The sequence below is a fragment of the Chiroxiphia lanceolata genome, chromosome 2 (assembly GCF_009829145.1).
Source record: "Chiroxiphia lanceolata isolate bChiLan1 chromosome 2, bChiLan1.pri, whole genome shotgun sequence".
NCBI lineage: Eukaryota > Metazoa > Chordata > Aves > Passeriformes > Pipridae > Chiroxiphia > Chiroxiphia lanceolata.
The window spans coordinates 59,376,189-59,397,303 of NC_045638.1; the positions used below are offsets into that span (position 1 = coordinate 59,376,189).

General features: G+C 41.2%; 1 long non-coding RNA gene across 2 annotated transcripts in view; it reads left to right on the forward strand.

The window, feature by feature from the left end:
• LOC116783343 overlaps positions 1-20,538 on the forward strand; it is a 28,236-nt gene extending 7,698 nt beyond the window's left edge. The window contains exons 2-4 of one of the 2 annotated variants that reach the window (XR_004355635.1): positions 8,999-9,137; positions 13,981-14,086; positions 20,131-20,538. This is a non-coding gene — a long non-coding RNA (uncharacterized LOC116783343). Of the gene's footprint in view, positions 1-8,998; positions 9,138-9,885; positions 11,374-13,980; positions 14,087-20,130 lie in introns of those variants that run through there. The other variant, XR_004355634.1, reaches the window with a different exon arrangement.
• Positions 20,539-21,115: the final 577 nt, after the last annotated feature.

The window sequence follows — 21,115 nt, forward strand, 5'->3', positions numbered from 1 at the left end:
TTTCTGCACCTTACAGCAGGCAGTGACACAATGCACCCTTGTTAATCTGAACAGAAAGTGCTCCTTCAGTAATGGAGTCTAGGCCTGCTACAGAAAATTTGATTTGCTTCACTAATTCAAAACACAAAAAAAATAAATCCAAAGGATGCTCTGGAAGTAGAGGTTATCTGCTGATCTGTTCAGATAAGTGAAGCATAACTCATCAACAATGTGAGGAGGTAATGGAACAAGTTGCTGCCAGCATGCTGTGCTGGTTAGTTAGATTAAAAGAGCATATCTGGTGATGATTGTCTTCTGTTTTTTGTTTGTTTGTTTGTTTGTTTTCCTTTCTGAGAAACATATCAAGAAAGTGTATTAGAACAGTTCAAAATCACTGATGGGTTTTGTTATCTATTGCCTGGTGTCAAATTGCTGATAACTCCAAGACCTTCTTTCTTTTTCAAGACTTTGAACAATCTAATTAAGGTTTCTTGGAAATAAATCAATACTTGATATCACCTCTGCACAGCATACTGGCCAGACATTCTGCCAGCCTTATTGAGACATGGTTTGAAGTCATTGGTGTCAGAGTTTAGGCTCTCACCTTTTTGCTTCTGCATTTTCTTTGTAGAGAAGATTTTCTTGTTGCAGTTAAAGCTTCATACCTTTCCTTCATGGGGCACAGCTGCTGAACGGCAGCACATAGGCACTCCACTCCAGAGGAGTGTTGTGGTCGACTCTGATTTCGTTAACCCTTGCTGTTAGTCTGGATGGGTGGGGGGCTGCGACAGGTTGACTGCGGTTTTCTAGCCGTCTTCAGGAGCAGTTCATTGCACTTTGTCTCTCCTTTGTCCTTTATTCCCCAGTAGTATACACAGAAAGATGAGAATGCAGTAGACTTTCAAATAGTGTTATTCAGTCAGGAGAGGAAAGGCACTCTGTGAGTTGTTGAGGAGGTACTACCCAAAGGCAGTTATGCCTCTGCTTTTAGTTGCCCCTAGTAAACACCTCTCCAGGATGGGCAGTCATTTTAGTAAAGATTATTTACCTTTTTTTTTTAATGATTAATTCAGAACCTGATAAGGCTGAAGTAAATTCTCCGAAGGCTTGAAACTCTTTAGTCTGAATTTTAAGGGAAAAAAAATTGCACTTCTGAGCATTTAGCTCACAGGTAAGTCATAGGACTCTTGCTTTGAAATGATGCTAAAATAGAAGGATTTGCTAAAGCCTCCAAAGTCTGGTGGTTTAGTTAAAAAAAATAAGAAAGCACAGAGGGCTTGTTAGTGATCTCTCTATGCTAGAGATCACTAGCATAGTGATCTTGGCCCTTTTTTATTGCAAGAAGGGACAAAAAAGGGCCAAAATCTTGATGTTTTCTACTTGAAGTTTCCTGGGGAAGGACCCCCAGTAAGGAACCACCCACCATTCTGCCATATGTGCAGAATCAACCCAGCTCCAAGCCCCTCCAAAGCCTAGGTCCACCCCACACCAGCATTTGGACATCTCAGCATCCAGATGCACTAGCACCCAAGGAACTTCTCCTGAGCAGGAGACTCTCTGCCCTCTCATATTGATTTTATGAAATCACAAGGAGATTTTCCCACTATCAGCTGATGATGTTGTTGGCAAGGGCTCTTTATGCAGTGCTGTGAAGGTAGAGGAACATGATATTTAGGAGGCTGTATTATGCTTGCAGACATAAAGAAAGGGTTCATTCAGATACTCAGTATCAGAGTCAAACATTCAATCTGGCTGCTCTTTGCCAGACCAAACTGAGCTGTTTCAGTTGGAGCAGATTGGAACAGAAATGTGTCTTCAGGCAGAATGGGGGAAAAATAATCATCCTGATGATGTAATTGAGGAAAATCAGGGTCACAAGCCTGATTGGTGATCACTGTCAGACAGAGGTTATCCATAATATTTCTTGGCCACATCCACAAAAGTGCTGCAGGGAATAAGATTCCTCCCCTTGGTGCACCCAGGGAACAAGGCATCGATGCACTTAGGATTAAACACTTTTAACCCTGTGCTGTCCTATACATGGTCCTAGGAAGACACTCTTCCAAGAAGCAAGTCTGTTGAAATTCTAGTGTAATGTATAGAGTGGAGATGCACTAGACTCCAACTGCTATTCTTGTCCTTACACAATTCATCAATTTTAATACCTAGTTCAGTTGACTAAATTTGGCATGTCATTTAAAACCCCAGTGGCTGCAGAGGAGAGTGAGAGACCTCCAGAAGGTAACCTCCACTGACATCTCCCACCACTGAAGACAGCAGGAACTGTGCCCCTTCACGCACTGCTCGTGTCCACTGCAATGTAGGGCTTGGACAGAGAAATCTGCACCTGGGTTTTTCCTCATCCTCATCTTTTTCTGTGGCACATATGTAAGTCAAACCTGGCTGTTCTAAAGCCCTGATGGTGAAAGATGCAATGTACTCTTGCTGCTATAGCACCTGACACTGAATGTAACAGCTCAACACAGAGAGGTCTCTCAGTCTCCAGAAAAAAAAAAAAGCATCTCTTCTCTCATGGCAAATGAGATTTGTAAAGCAAGTGAGCATGAACTGGAATTTTTCTGTTAAATACAGCTTCAAAGTCTTTTGTTAGAAGCTAAATGGATAAAAACAGTGCATGAAATTGAAGTTGATAATTAGCTAGTCAGTCCCAGTGAGGAGCTCTAACTGCTTCGACCTTCGGGCTTTATACAAGGGTCAAGTGGAGAAGCACATCTCCCCAGCTGAGCAGCACAACTCACATGGTTTTACCTGAGGATATGGAAATGCAGTGAGCTAAGCCTTGACAAAAAAATCCCAAAATTGAAAATCAAAGTTAATGTATAGAAGAGATTGGTCCTAAGCTGTATGCTAGAAAATTAACGTGAAGAGCTAATGCCCTCAGAGATGCTCACAGTCTTGTCAGCAGAGTCCCAGCATGCCACTCAGGATATGTAAGGGTTGCCAAAAGTGGGGTGAGGTTTTCCAAGTCTTTGTTGTTGGAAAGACAGCACTGATCTATCTTTCAAAATCTTAATTTCACATGTCTGGAAGCACAGATATTTCTCAGGCCGATACTGTTATTTGATGCTTCTCTAAAGAGATGTGTATCACTGCTAATGTTTTGGCCTTTGCCCGTGGCCCCTGAAGCCAGTGGATAGTCTTCCAGAGGACTTTTGCTCTGTCTTCCAGTGAGGGATAGGAACCCTGAATGGAGAAAGGTCTTTTCTCTGCAATTCAAAGATTCACAGAGTTTAGGATTAAGAGGAACCATTAGATTATCTAGTCGGGCCACCTGTGCACCGTATACACCAATTCACCCATATACATCGGCACTGGGGTCAGGAACCTCAGAACATTTCTCTTAGGTGTTTCTTCACATCCCATGTTGCAACTTGATAGAAGCATTTTCTACTGACTCTGTTTAGTTGCATGCTCTAATACAGTCACTTCCCAGTCCTTTCTTTGATAAACTTTCAATCTGACATTTTTCCCAGCCCTTGAATAATTTTTTATTGCTTTTCTTTATTGTCTCTTCCCTAATGAAATCAATGTTGAAGTTCTGACTATCAGCACCAGATATACTTTTACAATGGTGAACCATCTTTCTTACTCATCACTCACCTGTTTATGCAAGCAAGAACTACTTTTTTACCTCTCCTTCCCATACACTTGCAATGAGAGCTCATCGCTGCTTCCAAGAGACTGTCCTCTGTTTCTCAGGTGGGCTCTGTGTTTCTTGTAGCTAAATTTTGCTGAGTTTTGCTCTTGGCTTCTATTCTAATGCTTTTTGTTTTAAGAAGCCTGGCATACCAGAAAAACCTGCAGATAAATCTGCTGTGATTTACCTTGGCACCAAAATTTGTGCCAGCCATTAATTTTTATCTGTAGTGATTCCATAGCTATTTCTGGTCTGATCTCAAGAGTCTCAATTTAAGGTTCAAAAAACCATCCTTTGGGGTTTTTTTTTCCTACAAAGTTATTTGGGAATAGCTAACAGAAATTCACACACTAATCTTCGGTAGAAAAGGTTTTGGATGGTTTTATGACAACATATCATCAAGTCAAACAGTCTACAAAGCCAGTCGAGGTGGATGTTTATTCCTGCAGTGTTGTGTCAGGATACAATGGGCAAGCAAAAGAACAGTAGAAGGACAAAAGTCTGAGTGGGAACCAGCCCAGCCCACTGTCACTAGCATGCCTCAGACACATTGTAATCTGCACTCCCCCTGTAATGCAGTGAGTAGGAGAAGCAGGGAAGCTTTTAAAGTAACTTTCATTGCAGTTACAAATATGATGTGTCTGTCCACTTCCCACCCAAGTCACGGTTGCTATCCGGCACATAAAATCATGTAGAGAGCAGAGGTAGGAAAAACGTAGCAGTCTGTTACCAGGCAGTGCTGACAGGATATACTGGTATGTGTGTGCAAAGGAGAGAATCTGAGTTACGTGAATAAAACTGGGGTAAGCAAAACCATCACTAGCTGAACAAACGAACCTAACATGCTGTAAAGTACCCTGATCACCTGCTCTAACTAAGCTAAAAAAAAAACCAAAAACCAAAAAAATCCTAGTTGTACCTAATCAAGATGTTGCATGTAAAATTTCACAAATGTCTTCTGAAATGGCATACTTGCTTTCCTTGTTGGATATACTGATATTCTCAAGACTACATTTTTCTTTCTCATGGCTACTTCACTGTAGTTGGCTTCTAATCAACTGGCCTTTCAGTCGTTTTTTTCAGAAAAGCTCTCTCCTTCCCCAAAAGTAGAAACTTTTTTTATTTGAACTTTGAATTATGTCTCATTTTGTTCAGATGCTCTGATTTCTCTCTGCATTGGCAAGAAATATTTAAATCACTAGCCACATCAGAGAGACTGCCTCCCTTATGATGTCTTGACTTTCAATACTAGCTCCATTTATGACTTATCTTTAGCCAGTTCTCTATAACATTTCTTCTGCTAATCCCTTCCTCCAGTTCACCTAATAATTGCCTATGTAGTCCATTTTCAAATGATGCATTTCTCTCATTTACCTGTTATCCTCATTCTTTTATTTCATTCTAAGGACCTGTGGTTGACTGAGATCACATGAACAAGCTTGTGGTTTTCTAAGTCACATTTTGCACATTTCTAAAACATAGATGTTTCCTTTGCTGTTCTCTATTTCTGTAATATCACCTCTAAACTAAGAATTTTTTTAAAAAAACTTTGCTACCAAACCTAGTGTTTTTGCTGGTTCTTTCAAAGTCCAGTGATAGAGGTTATTTCTTCCTCAATTCATAAGCACCTGAGCTCCATGTAGATAATATCATTTGCATTAACCACTGCCTTTCTCCCTTAGTTCTTGAAAATGGAGGCAACACATTCACTTAGGTTTTGGAAACAAAGATAGAACATCTTTAATGTTCACCCTGTAATGCTCAATTTCCCTATTTCTTTACTTTTTATATAACCAGTGAAGGTTTCATCCTTTTCTCATGAACTTTGAAGTCCTAATTCACTTGGAGCTTGCAAAATCTTGCTTTTACCTCTATAACTTATAATTTCCTTGTTTTCATTTTCCCATTTTTCTCCCTCTGTTCCCTGTTTGTTTTTAGCTTTCTTTACCCCTGGATTATTCATCCAGTTACATTAGCAGTCCTTTTCTGTTTGTTTTTCTCTCTTCTTTCTTGGAATAGAAGTTTAAGGTATTTTCCGTAGTTGCTTGAAATTCATATACACACCTTCAAATCCTGAGATTAGCTGTCTTTGTTAATTAGCTCCTTCAACTCATCAAGGCTTTCCCTTTTTAAATAAATAATAAAAGAATCTTACTTAAGCAGCTTAACTTTGCCTACACTGCCTTTTGATTGAAATGTAACTGACTCATAATCCATTTCTCTACAAATATTTGCCATGGCCAGCTGTTTTATAACCTAAGATCCCATACAACAGCTCCATTCCTGCTTTCTTCTCTGTTTTCCTCCTCTCCTCCAGAGAAATACCATCTCACTGCAAGCATTTGATTTCAAGAGCAGAAATTCCTTACCCAATTAATGGATGCTCTGAATTGCCCCCTCAAAACCCCTCAGCCTAAGCTAAGCCAAGACACTGACATTGAGCCCAGGTGCAAATTATTTGAGTGACCTCAACTTGCACACAGACATGGGAACTGTGTGTCAGAGCTCCTGCCACTTCCAACACAACAACTCCTGTTGCTCATTAATACTGAACTCCACTGTCAGCAGAGCCTGTAGAGCTATTTGGAAGACAAGTGTAGGTGACCTGAATAGCTCTGTGCTCTTTGCTCTGACTCTGTTAGTGAAGCGTAGATATACAGGGTCACGGAGATGACCTTGAGGAGCCTACCTATGTTTGAGATGCTTTCCCAGAAGGGTGTGGCACTCTTGTAGTTACTGTGTCATATCTGCAAGCTTAGTGAAGATATCTTAGATGATCTCTGGCAACATAAATTGTATCAGACACCTACACATAAGCATCTGAATCAAGCTCTGATTGTCCAATAAACATAAAGGGGCCTTTGTCATCTTGTGCTCATGAAGACACCTATGCCTGAATTTTTATCTCAAGAATCTGGATAAGGCTGAAACAGATCCAGGATGTTCCTAAACATGTTTTCTGTGTTAGAAAGTTTCTTTCACTCATCTTCAAATATTGTTTCTGATAAGAAGAAATTTAAATTAAGAGATGAAAAGGCAAGACTGGAAGTGTCTTTCCTACATATCAGTTTGTGCAGACTCAGAGGGGAAAGCAAGGCAAAGGAAGATACAGCAATGGAGAAAGCAATGTCAGTGGTAGGATGAACACCCAGACAAGAAATGAAAAGTACCAATATTTATGAGAAAGAGGGTAAAGCATTTAGTAATATGAGCCTGCTAACTCCTTCTAGGGACCTGAGCATGGTGACAAGACATTATTTTATAAGAAGAAGGGTATGGAGGTTCAGCATGAACTCTTAAAAGAGGATATAACTGATGTCCATGCATTTCAAGCCAGTGCAGAGGAGCAGGTGGTAAACACAAAAGAGAGAAAGGAACTACTATGGTCAATCCTGGCATAAGAACAAGTGGGTTAATAAGATGCAGACTGGAAATTAAAGAGATGTCCTTGCTCATTACAGATGTGAAGGTCTTCAGATGAAAGTGGTGGGTTCCAGAAACCCTACTGACTTTGCAAAACAGAGCTTGGGCAGTTCAGGAAAGGTAGTGTAGGATATGATGGCAGAAGGCTTTCCTTCCACAACCATTGGGGTGCATTTTATAAGTCCCCACAACAGTCCTCAGTCTGCAGCATGGAGGTGAAACAAAGCTCTTTTCTCTTCCCTGTGTTGCACAGAGATGCAGCCAAGAGTCTGACCAGGCTGTCAAGTAGTGATGGTGATAGCACCTTCCCTTTCACTGACAGAGGAAAGAAAATCATGAACAGCATCACTGACAACACATCAGGCCACAGACTAGTGTTTATTTGCTTTTTCCATTCACAGTACTCAATAAGGAATGTTAATGGAAAGTTGTTTAAGCTTAACAGGCAAAAGCTAAACTCATGAATAAGAGGTCTTGGAACATTTTCCTTTGAAATTTCCTTCTTGTTCCTTTCACTCTCTCCACCTCTCCCTTTCTTTCCTATTAAACTGAAGTCTATTTCCCTAATAAAGTCCAAGGCTTTTAAACGCAGCCTAATGGTCGTGATTGCTATCTTTCAGTGAATAAACAAAATACTTTATACCTTCTGTCAGAGGCACAGAATTCTCTTATTTGAAGGGGAGAGTGTAACCAACATTTTAAACACTTTTTGTGAACACAGGCCAATGAAAGCTGAAAACTGTGAGAAAAACTGGGCTGCTCAATCCTCATCCTTTATCAGAACTGTGGAGATAATAACACCTGACTTCTTTTCTTGATCAGCTCAATTACCAGGGTACACAAAGAGGAACGCAATAAAGGTGAGGTGGTCCATAACAGACTGATCCTGCAAAACCTCAGGTAGCTCCTAGGTGCTTTACACAGAATCAGACCCTAAGTGCCACTGCCAATAACAAAGAGATGACCCACTGAGATAGCCAGATAGATAGCCAGGAGCCCTGGGCAATGCAGAAAACTTGTCCCATGAGTAGTTATAGGAATCTGACTCTGACAGATAGAATATCCGCAAAGCACTGCTGAGAAAGATGGACATTTCTTATCAGATATTGCACTGACACCAAATGCTCCCCTAAAGATGAACCCCCTTTTCACAAGCCACCTGGAAACATCCTGGAGGGAGGGAAGGCTACCCTGAGTTGCCTTTTGGGGTGATTTAGCCAGAATGAAATACTCCCTTTGAACCTGTAGCAGCCCTGTGTTTGCTCTGACGCTGATACACATTCCCGCAGCCCATCGAAGAAAATAGAGAATTACAAGAGAGTCGCAGCTTCTCACTGAAATGTCTCCTTTGACCTGTTAAATTGAAATAAAACAGCAAAAAAAATACACACTGATTGGGATGCAGGAGTTTAATGGTACACGTTTCCAATGTATTTTATAACAGCCACAACAAAATACAATTACTCAGTGTGGGCAGGCGTGCCTCTGGATGGCTCAGTAAAAGTCCAGACAGGCTGTGCAGACCAAGGCTGAGGCAAAGGCCTCTCTCTCCCATTAACGTGGTTGCTCCCTGTCACCGTGTGCTGTCACTGAGATGGGGCTGGTGCAGGTAGGAGGTATGAAGATAAAGAGACCTGGAGATGATGGAGAACAAATCACAGAGTTGCCTGTTTTTCAATCTGTCACCTTCACTGGGTCATAGCTGCTGCTGACAAATTTGCACTCTGCAGAGGCATGGCAAAGAGAAGGAGTAAGGAACATTTGAGTTCAGGGCTGAGGTGTGAGGATTCAGCTGTATTATGGGGTCAGCCAAGTGAACAGAATCTTCTCTTTCTTTCCTACATTAGGGAATGACCATTCACAGCAGAAACAAGACTGCACTTAAGTCTCTTGGGCATCAACAACTTGCTCTGATGTAATTGCACCTTCATTTTCCAGCAAATGGGGCTTGTCAAACTCAAGAGGTCCTGACAACTGCCGTAAAGTCATGTACTTGTCCAGAAGGCTGGGAATGATGATGAGTTTGAAAAGGAATCCAGAGACAGCCTGTGAATTCCCCTGTCCATGGCTGAACAAGGTGAAGAATTTCCCTTTCCCTCTTCTGCACATAATGTTTACTTTTGAGCAAAGTGTAGGTTAACTTAAATTAAAGGAACCGAGTCAGCAGCAGATCTTAAGATAGCTGCACACCATATTACATTACACCTGCAATGTCAGACTCTGATATAGTACAGAATTCCATTTCTTGAAAAATCAGACACAATCCCAGGTCACGCTGACTTTCCAAGTGTTCATAAGTACAAAGAAATGATGATGTACATTCATGAATCACACCCTATTTACAGCTCTCATAAAAGCCCAGGCTCTCAGTGATCTGAAGATTAAAAGCTCTTGTGCCCCAGGATAAAGGTTCTATTCAGCCAATATCCAATAAACTGATTTCCAAGGCCTGCTTGTTGAAATTAGGCTTGCAGGACAGGATTTTCCTAGGAATTGCTTATCTTGGTTCTACCTGGAGACTTGGGCACTGCCTTTTATTTCAATATTTAGGTGCTGCTTTAATGAACATGCCTCCTGAGAAGCTTGTAAGTCAATAAAATCTCTTGCATTTTTCTGCTAACTAGGTACTGAAAATTCAATTACAGTCAGATGTTCACCTCCTAATGAGAGCTATGTTTCTGAGTGTTACTTGGTGATACATAGTTTCTGTGCACCTCTGCCTCTTTAAAAATTCATTTGGGCACATCTTTCAGCATCTGAATTCCAGTCAGTTCTGGGTAATAATAATCATTCATTTCATCGATTTCTGCTGCATTTCTACTCAGGGTAAAGAATAAGGCAGCACTGTGTTGTGGATTCAAACCGAGACTCCAGCTCTTAACAACGATTGGAAGCCCCCACGGGTGTGTGAAGAAGTCAGAGACAACAGCACATCAATTATGAAGCCCTGTACTTTATCTACTGCTGGCAAAAGAAAAGGTTAATTATCTAAAAATAAAGCAACTCTATGCTGGTGTAGGAGGGTGAACTGGAAGGAGGGCTATTGAACAAACAAGATAAGATTGTGATCTACAACGTTAGAAGACGGAAGCTGAATAAGAAACTGTCCAGTATAACCTGTCACTCACAGGCAAATTGCATGGCTGAAAACTCTTGACTAAAATAAATGGACTACGTCATGTCTTTTAATAAGCCTTTTCTGACTCTGACATTGAAACCAACAGGTGCCCAGGAGCCATAGACACGCTGATACTCACTTAGTTACTCCAAGGCTGTACATGTTCAAATGACTTATCACACCACAGCAAGCCAAAGACTTGAGGACTGAGATCAGAGCAGAATTTCTTTAATGTTTCTGCTGCCAGTAACTTTTTGCAGATGTGAATTTGAAGGCACATCTCTCCAAAGCACTGTTATGTTTAGGGTTTTAATCTCCATGAGCATCCATGAATCACGAAAGGTCTGGGGAGCTGAGGAAGCACCAGAAAGCTTGGGATGTGGCTCACCACTGCAGACACACAGACACGTAGCTGGCATCCTTCAGTGTTCTTTAAGACTGCTGTACTAGAGAAAAACTCAGTAACCATCAGTGGCTCTGCCATGGGAACCCGAACAGGCAAGACTACATAAGAAGAGCAAGAAAGAAGCTACACTCATCTAGTTTACCTTCCTTATTTTAAGGCCTGCCAGGCAGCCAAGGACCTCACAAGTAGGCATCAGCTACATATTTATGGCAGCAACTACTCCAGCCTGGGATAATAGCTAAGAGAGTATGAGGCATATGGAATCAATCCCATTGAGTGAAAAGGAAAATCACCAATAAGACCAATAGGACTCTAACACAGTCTATAATATAGATCTTAAACACAGCTTAGAGCCCGGAACATGTAGTCCTTAACGTTATTTTTTTCTAAGTTCTTCATTCCACTGGAACAAAATTTTGAAGGTCCATGAATACTTTGGGGTTTATAGCAGCTGAAATTACTGAAAATCATTACAGGTGTTTGCTGCATTCTATGTAACTCCCTCCAAGGAAAAAAGAGTGAAACGCCATCTCCGTATAAATAAAAAACCCAAGGCGCTAAGATGTTAAAATTACTTAGTTAATTGCACATCACTAATCTATGGGGTTGGCAAATTTCTCATCTCTTGTCTTTGAGCAGGTCTCTTAGTCATGTAACAATTCATCTGGGTTAAAGAAGCTGCATCATAAAAAGAAAAAAAAAATCCTGAACATTAGAAAATGATGAATTTGGATTAGCTTTTCAGGTCACTGTACTAAATACTGCTGCTAACAGTATTAGATTTACGTTGTTTCCATTTAACTGAGCTAGAAATGGATTCCATTATGTTCTTCGTATTTTTGTTCAGGGTAAATACACATGGCCATAGGTGAGTGGTTGAGAATTCCCATGGGGTCACAAGAACAGGTCTGCAGAAGGGAATGGCACTCTCTGAAGTCACTGCTCTGACTGCCTTCTTAGCACAAGTGGCTACTCATAGTGTTGTCATGAGGAGAAGAAATCAGTGAGTAGTACAATCCTATATAGATAGTCTTGCTCCATTGAACACAGGATGGAAGTGCTCTTTCCCCCATGCATTTGCTTTAATTTATAAAGAACTGCAAGTTGCCTTTCTGAACACAGACTGTTCCCAGTCACTCGTCTGGCAACATGACAAATACTACACTCATTTATCCAGGACTAAATGTACCATAGAGTGGCGTGGTGACCTTGCCTGGATGCCAAATGTCGGCCCAGGGGGCTCTCTCATGCCCCCTCCTCAGCAGGACATGGGGAGAAAATAAGACATAAAATCTCATGCGTCAAGGCAGTCAAATGAAACAAACAAAAAACCAAACAAATGTTGTGTGCAGAAGCGAAGCAAAACCAAAGGAGATGGATGCTCTACTTCCCATCAGCGGGCGATGTCCAGACACTTCTTGGGAAATAGGGCCCCAGTATGCAAAGTGGCTGCTTCAGAAGACAAACACTTCAATAATGAAGTGAGCTCATTTTCTGTTAGCCTTTATTGTTAAGCATAATGTTATATGGTATGAAATATCCCTTTGAACAGCTGGGGCAGCTGTCCTGGCTGCCTCCCCTCCCAGCCTCTTGCCCACCCCCAGCCTACCAGCCCTTGGGGGTGTTGGAGAGACAGCCTTGGTGCCGTCTGGGTGATGCTCAGCAGCAGCCAACACGTGGATGGGTTACCAACACTCTCCTAGGCACAAGTGCAAAGTGCAGCACTTCTTTGGGGAATGTTAACCCCATTCCAGCCAGACTCACTATCTGGGTGTCAGTGGCTACATCACATGGGTCACCTTCATCTGGCATGTGTTGATGTGTCCTTGCCAAAAGAGGAGAAAACGAACTAGGGTTAGTTTGAAGTTTTGGCTGGCTGGGATCATGTCAGTGTAATATCATCCTGCGTGCACGCACAAACTCACAGCACGGGTACGAACAGTCGTATTTTTTCAGAGGCATTTCCATGTGAGCTGTATGCACTCATCATGTCTGCAAATGAGAGTTATTTAGAGACATTCGTACAGACTTAGGAAGTCAAGACCACCTTAAAGATACTGTCATACACGTGATGAGCTAAACCATGGCAACATGCAGAATTCTTGTAAGTAAAATTGCTATAAAGAAAGAAAATCAGCCACTCTTCCATTTTTACATTATTAATCATTTCATTGGAGTCTTGATACTTGAAATGCAATATCATTTGCCAACATGCGTCTATTATTAAAACCCTGGGGGTGTGGACCCTCTCTTACTCTTTTGCTGGAGAGTTATGCTCTTTCCCAGCTAATACAGGTCACTTGAAAGCTCCAAACAGATCCTCCTCATTCATGTTCCCAAATATATAGCCTCTGCACTTGTGTGAGGAAGCCCTCTTTTATCATCTGAATGCCCACAGAAATGAATTTCAGCACACAGCTGGGGCACTAGTGTTTAAGGTTAAGGATTGCAACAGCCACACAACAGAGAATAGTTTTGCTGTCTGCCAGGTGCCTCAGACACATTCTCATCATCCTTAACACCAGTCTAACACATAGCAGACTCTTGTGCCTATTTACAGAGCCTAAATGCAAACAACACCCTGAAAGGATCTAGATACAGGGAAAGAAGACAAAAGCACAAGCACTTATTTGCTTACCAGCAAATCAGCTCCAAGAACGACTTCTTTCACTATCACCTAATGAGCCATATCTAAGGACCCACTTTTCACCCAAGACTCATGTCTTTAATACCCTTTCCTGACAGTAAATGAACCTCAGTTCGTTTACTTCCCCTTCCTTGGGGTCCCCTTGGCTTCTCTTCAACTTCAAATCACTTCTCACTCCTGGGATTATCAGTATCAATTTATTCTGGAAACATTTTCCACACTGCTGCCCCAAGGCTAGTGTCTGCCTTCAGCTGTCTAGGAATGCTGATGGCTTTTTTGGTAGGCAGGGGCCATCCTTTCCCATCCTGGTAGCAATCAGATATCTCTGATAATGACCTGGATGAACTGCCAGCAAGTCATTAACATCTCTTAGGGTAAAATGCTTTCCCACCTGGTGAAGTCATACTCTGCATATTGCACTCCAGTTTATATTGCAATCTGCTCAATAAATAAGTCATTTCCTGCAACACACAAACAGACAATCATGCTTTATACAAAGAAATAGAACCAGATGAAACGATATGTCTCATTACCAGTGCTAAATGTGACAATAATCACTATTTTGGGAGGTTAATGGTGATACCATTCTCAACCACAATGAAACTGGTCTCCTTTAGGTCAGGAAATTTACAGGATTTTTGAGTTTGACCTTTCTCCCTTTTAGAAGTCATTAGCATCTGTTTGTGTGCTGGTTGAACATCAGCTGACAAGGGAGTTGCTTGTTCCTAAGAGAGTTTCTTTTTCTGTAGGGAAGCTGTTGATTTAGAAGCCACTAGCAACTCATCAGAAGCTTTCTTAGTGATGGCCAACCTTCACTTCAGAGGCACAGCTGCTGATTTTATACTCTAGCTGGAGGTAACAGTAAATCCATGACATCTTGAGGCCACTTAAGCTACTTGTATGTAGTGGCGCTTGAGGGGGTGGTGACATGAGGAAAAAGATCCCTTTTTTTCTCTGTATATTTTAACTAGACTTGCCTTCTTTGATGTATGGTGAGTACTGAACTTATAAACGCAACAGTCCATATGCTTCAGCCATCTGAGCTAAATGTTTATGTACGTGGGTGGGTGGGTTTATCTCATTGAAATGTGGGCATTTTAAGTCAGGTGTTGGCTTCTTCCATATCAGCATCTAAGATAGGGCACTGCAGAGGGTGATTCACTCTGCTACTCCTAGATACTATGACGGGCTGAACTGCCCTTTGGGGTATCCCTGTTAGTTGTAAAAGGGGTTTTGCTGACAAGATTAGAGGGACAAATGCTCTCAGAGATGTGTGTGTGCCTTTTACCCCTTTGCAACGTACCAACAGGAGGGATCACAACCTGACATGTCATGCCTGCTAAAATGGCTAGGATTTTTTTACAGAGGATTTTATCAGCCATATCCCTCCATTTTTTATTATTATTTTTACATAATTACTAAGATCGGTGCCCTTCACCACACATTTAACAGGAAAATAGTGGGTCCCTAGAACAGCACCTCTGCTGTGTGACAAAGCATTTGCAAAGAGAAATGTCTCATGAGCATGTCCTCTCCCAGCTGTTCTGGTGCCCACTGGCAATGCCAGCTGCTCAGGGTTACACACTGAAGCTACCGAATGCAGTAAGGCAGGGATTTTCCAGAGAGCTACCAGGGAATTAAATGTCTGGATTCCTTTCACATTCCACAGGCGCTTGGCCTATGAGTTGCGCCTCCAGGTTCATTTTCCAGTTCAACTCTGGTACTAGAAAAATGCTCCATTGAGAGGAATATACCCACTTGCCAGGCTGTCAGAGGATGCCAAGAGCAACTTTAGCAGGATTTATCAGACAGACGGCCAGGGCACTAGCACAGAACTATCTCAGGAATCTCAACACTGTTACCACAAACCTATCTTGAGTTTTGATTTTGAAAATATGTTTGTCTTACTCAGAAGAAACATCAGATAAATTATGCAGTTTTGCCTCTCCCAAGAGTGAGCCAACAGCTACAATAGCTAAAGGCACCTCTTGGCTATGCTTTGCACATTTCAGCATAGTAACAGCTGAACGCTGAAAAGCACAACTTAAAAGAGTTGGGGATTTAAATGAAAATGCCTCCTGATGGTATGTTGAGTCACAAGCCCTGTCCTTATCATGGTTAAGGAAAGAAATCAGTGGCACTAGGTGCTGTGCATATCATTGAGTAGCTAGAGGCACAAAATTTTAGAAGGCTCCTAAGGTGCCATATCTTCCCTTGGTATGAGAAGCTCTGCTAGCCTGGTGGGGCAGCATCCAGCAGCACTTTCGAGCTTTTGTCCTGCCTGATGCATGAGATATGGGATCAGACAACCTCTCAAACAAAAAGACTCCAAACAACACAGTTTGAGGCAGCAGCCAAGGCTCTGTAGCTGGGGCCATATGACTCATCTCTTCTGCACTGGAAGAAAGGTACATGCAGCATCTGCACTGCTGTGTTTTACATTTGTTATTCAGGGAACAAAACATATTAAGAGCAAGAGAATGTAAATGCAGGCAGGGGAGGATGAGTCAACATGCTGCAGATGTACCTGTTTTTCTCCATGAACTCTAAGGAAACTCACTGGTGACTCCAGACACCAGAAATTATGTGAGATAAGTCCCATTCCAGCTGTTTGTGGGCAATGTGACATATAAGCAAAGCAAAGCTTGAAGCTGCCCATTAAAAACTGATGATTCAAAATTATTGGGAAGCCAGTGAAAAGAGGAGTCAGGCTCTTCATAGGTTTTGGCTTGGTCTTACAAAAGCATTGTATAGTTAGATACAGTGTAGATACAACGTCTTTAAATATGGTTTATAATAACTCTGTTTCCTCCTCAGGATGACTACATATGCAATCAAAGACATATGGGGAAGGCTTCCTTACTAGGCTACGGTCATTTCAGAAGAGAGGTAGGAAATGAGCCTAATCTTTGAGTGTCAGAATACAAGGTGCTACAGGGTTGATGATCAATCACAATTAATAATAATAAAAAAATCAATTTAATGAATGGCAAATTTACCATGTTTTTTGATAGAATGAATTATAGAATAGTTTTGTTTGGAAGGGACTCTTTAAAGGTCATCTAGTCCAACCCCCTTGCAACGAGACCCTTCAAGTAGCCCAAGTTGCTCAGAGCTCCATACAACCTTTACTTAGGTCACACTCATACTCTGTTCTGTTTGCCATTCCCATGCTCTTCTCTTCCAAAAGCTAAAGATAGATTATAAATTTCAATTTTTTTCATAGACTTTACATGAAAAAGCCAGGATAAAAATTACCTAGGAGTTTGTGACATTATCTAAGCTATCTGGGTAATGGTAGTAACTGAATGCTAGGAAACTGGAAACAGCTGCTACCAAATACACTCACATAACTCATATTCATGCACCTAACTCATATTCTAATTAAGTAAGAAGTTAAAATCCCTCTAGGTGTTGTGCTCAGAGCTTGTCTTTCCCTGAGCAATGCAACAAATAATCTATTTGCAAATCAACAGGAGACACTAGCTTCTAGAATGTAAGGGGGTTTATTCAATCATAGTTATTTACACTCTGAATATTTATAATATTTTGACTATTATAGAATAATTTGTATTCTAAATAAGAATTAGTTTTGTACATAAAACTTCACAAAATTAGAATATGTAAAAAACCTCATGAAAGAATCTCAAATTAAGTGACAAGTGTTAAAGCAAAATTAAATAAACTTTGAAATCCAGTCAATTAATTAGGGAATTTTTAAATGTATATTCAGAATTTCCTACAGTGCATACTTCTCCAACCAAGGGTGATTCTTTAATGGATTTATTTTGGTGATACTTTTACAAAAAAAAAGATTTGTTTTTCTGAATCAGAACAACAGCAATAAAAAGTTAAAATATGAATCCTCCCTTGGATTGGAAATCCCAGCTGTGGGGGCGGAGATACAATGAAAAATACTTTGTGTGATTGTTAGTATTCAATTATTCACTGACTGTCCCCTGGGAGAGCCAGTGTTATACACTGATATTTGTCCTTGTTTTGCACTCTGTGTGCCAGGAACATTTGCGTACGTCCACTATTAAGTCTACAGAAATACAAACACAACTGAAGTCCATGCACCACCTCTGTGGACTCTAGATCCTACTAGTAAAGAGCATGTAACCCAATCTCCTTTAATTTTGGGGGTGGGGTGGGAGTGGGAATCAGTTTGGAAATTTGATTTGCCTCAAATCAGCCATAAAGCATTAAAAAACACAAGCTTCTTCATTTACATAGTCTCAAAACTGCAGGCATTTCTAATATCATTTCTACCCTTTATTCAGTGGTGACAAATCCTGAGGGGGTAAAGGAATAGGATGAAGCAGTGACTCTTGGAGCACTCTCTAGCCTAATTATCACTTAATCAACCCTAGCAGTGTCAAAAAAGAAGCACAGAAATGTCAATCCATTATCAACTCTTGGCTCCCTTGTGCCCCAGAAAGCCCCCTTGTTTTAATATTTAAAAAACAACTTCTGTGACTCTGAGTTTTTCTTACTACTATTTTTCATCTCTTTCTACTACTACTACTTTTTGTCCTTCAAAAACTTTGTACACATTGCCAAGGAAAAACCTGTTAAAGCCCAGCTCTTCTTCTGAGTAATTTCCCCAGACTGTTTTTCTCTTGACTGGAGCAAACCAGGAACCTTAAGCATGATAAGCAATGAAGATAACTGAGCAAAGCAAACAAATCTTTATTTCTTTTGAGAGAAAGTGGAGAGAAAATGGACTTGGATCTGCTGGATCATAAAAGAGATGAAGAAAACAGAAAGCCATGCTTATTCCAGATATGGAACTGCATCGCAGCCTGAAATCCTCTGGATTTGAGGAAGTTTATACTTGTTGATGAACTTTGCTTTTGCCTCTGACCACAACAGTAGCTTCTAGCCAACTCCACGACTTCTCTGGGAAGCCTCTCCCAGTTTCTATTCCTCACACTTGCAGTGTTGACTCATCACTTTTCAGATATGTAGCATGCTTCACGACTTCCTTGCTGTGGCTGTGCAGAGCGAAGTTTCTGCACTTGGAGACAGCAAGGCCTGTGATGTGCAGAGGAAGCTACACCAGCATTACATCATCAATGGCACAGGCAGAAACAGAAGGGTGAGAGATTAACCACACTTTCCTTGGATGGTGCTGAGGGAAGAGGACTGGAGGAAAGGAGTACTTACACTCATTTGGGCCAAAACATCTAAGGGGCACCTGGTAAATAAGGTCTGCATGCAGAGGTTGTGAAAGGCATGAGCCAGGTGTTAGCAGGATGTTTCTATAATGCCAAATTAAAGACTTCCCTACCACTTGCCAGCCTTTCAATGCCTATACATGTTATTTTGTACACAACCTACATTCTAAAGTGAATTGGATGTGGGCTAGTAGATTGTTCACACTGTGATGTGGATGCTACAGAGCAGTGGTGAACAAGTAGCACAAGTTGTTCCTTCACCCTCTCATCATCCCCTATCACTTCTCTTGGGGCTCCAGAATCTTTAAAAACCTCACATAAAGCCCTTGAAACATACATGTACATCACTTTAACATGTGTGAAGGGTTAAAAAGTTATCTAGCCTTGAATCAGACACTAAGAAAAACAAGATCTTGTTTACACTTGTTTGGATAGGCCAACATACCTGGCTGCTGCTACCAGAAGCTCTGGGAGCAATATAAGGAGATGGTGCTGGGCCTCATTCAGCTTAGAGCTGTGAAGCTGGAGAACAATGCCTGTTGGCCTGCTCTGAGCCTCCAATATGAATTATCCTGCCACTGTACAAGCTTGTGAAATGCTAAGGTCCAGCTATGTACAGATTCAGGACAGAAGCTGGAGCTCCAAGACAGCTGCATAGATTTGACAACATTTCCAGGTTGTATTTGTCTCTGTGCTTTAGTTTGTTCTCCTCACACACAAAGTGGAGCCTGAGAGCCTGTCTTAGCCATGAAGTGACCAGTCACGTACCACTCAATTCCCAGTGCACAACAAGCTCAGGACATAGTCATAGGGTAAAGGCAACAAAACAGAGGGTTGGGATGCTTTCTGCCTACTTCTCAGGTTCCTCCCATCACACATTTTGTTCATCATCTGCCCAGGATGGATCCACTCCGAGTAGGTGACGGAGGCAAACCAGCAAGACACACCTTGTGTTTATCGTGTCCTCTGGGCACTGTGCTGTATAGATGCCACCTGGTAACTCCAAAACCAGGATCTGAGTACTTCTCCACCACTTATTGTATATAGGCATACAGGTGATGCCAGCATGACTGACTCAGACAATGATTATGCAGAAGTAGCAATTTATTTTTCATCTAACACTTAGCTGCAACACTTTACCCCAGTAATGGGCCCTGCAGCCAAAGAGACCCTGAAAAGATTTCCAGCCATGTACATGCAGTTGCAGAATATGATCTGCTAACAGGACAACGTGCAGTAAGGTTTACATATGCTGCAAGAGGGAATCCAGTGCTACAATATGGTTTTTGGAAGCTAATTTCAACTAACATTTTCCAAAGCCTCCAAGTACAGGAAGCACCAACTTCTTCATACAGAAAGCCTTGTGTGTGTAGCCCAGGTCTGCAGTCAGCTCCATGTCTGGAAGGCAGAATACAGCTTCTTTTCACTAACAGTACCTACAGTTGAATAGCATTTGAGTCCCTGAGTTATTATTAAAAGTGAGCAGGATCTCGAGAGACTTGAATTTTAGTCTGCCTTCATCTGCTGGGGTTTCTCTGGGCTCGAAAATTGCAATTGAGGTGGGATTTCTGTATTTGATTAGCAACACCTTCAAGTATTACCGATATAGGAGCCTCTCATTTCCAGGATGTGGGAATTTTTCCTTCCGTGGCTGTTGCTGAAGCTTGAACATACAGTCATCACCTTAAAATACCCAAATGAAACCTTTGTTTATTTCAGACTATCTCTGCATTTGGGAAGAGCCAAGATGAAGCACAGTTCCTGGTCAGACACTGGTTTCCCATCCTGAGACATACAGACAGTTGGTCAGGTCTCCTGTCACCACCAGAGTGGAAGAAGGGATTGTCCTGCCTTGCTTTAATCCCAGTGTTTCCCAAAGAAGTAATGACAGGCTCTGGTTGTCGACCCTCTCTATCCTCATCAGGTCCTGAACCAAGTGCTTCTGAAACTCTAGTTCCCGTAAATAAATTATTACTATGAAATTGCAAATTCTAATTACTAAAAAAGAGAAGAACCCTAAACTTCTCTGTGTTATTGAAGAGCTTGGCCAAATAAGCCAGAAAAGCTTTAAAATGAGATGATAAATAAAGCAATAAAACTTACTCAGAAGAAAACACTTTACTAAGCCTTTTCACTTACTTTGTAGGTCTGTCTCCTGGGTGTTTGTGTGACTGAAAGAGCACCCACCAGATCCACTAATTGCTTCAAATCCAGGTGCTTGCTTGAAGCCAACATTTAACCATGCAAATTAACATTTTTGTGTTCAAGGTAAATTCCAACAGCTACTCGTGTGGACCAGCAGCTGCAATTACTCTTTGTTTTCACCCAAACAAGTTTTTGCATGTGCATCCATTGTGCCTGTTTATGAAATTGTTATTTATAAATATTTACTTTATATTTTAATAACTTCTATTAACATCTCTCAAGAAGACATTACCACTGCACTAATTGGCTCAGCACCAACAAATACTTATGTTGAGATATAACAGATATTTCTCTGCAGTGAATGCCAGCTTAAACTCTTCCTACTCCTCTGCTTCTTCTTGAAGTATCTGTGTCAATATCTTATAATTTCTTTTTCATCTGTAGCGAAGTAAATATCTTTATTAGACTCAATTAATGTGCATTGTACCCTACATGAAGGTCTGAATTTTGATCACATCTCAACAACTTTAATTTTCTTATCATTGTGTCAGTTATCATT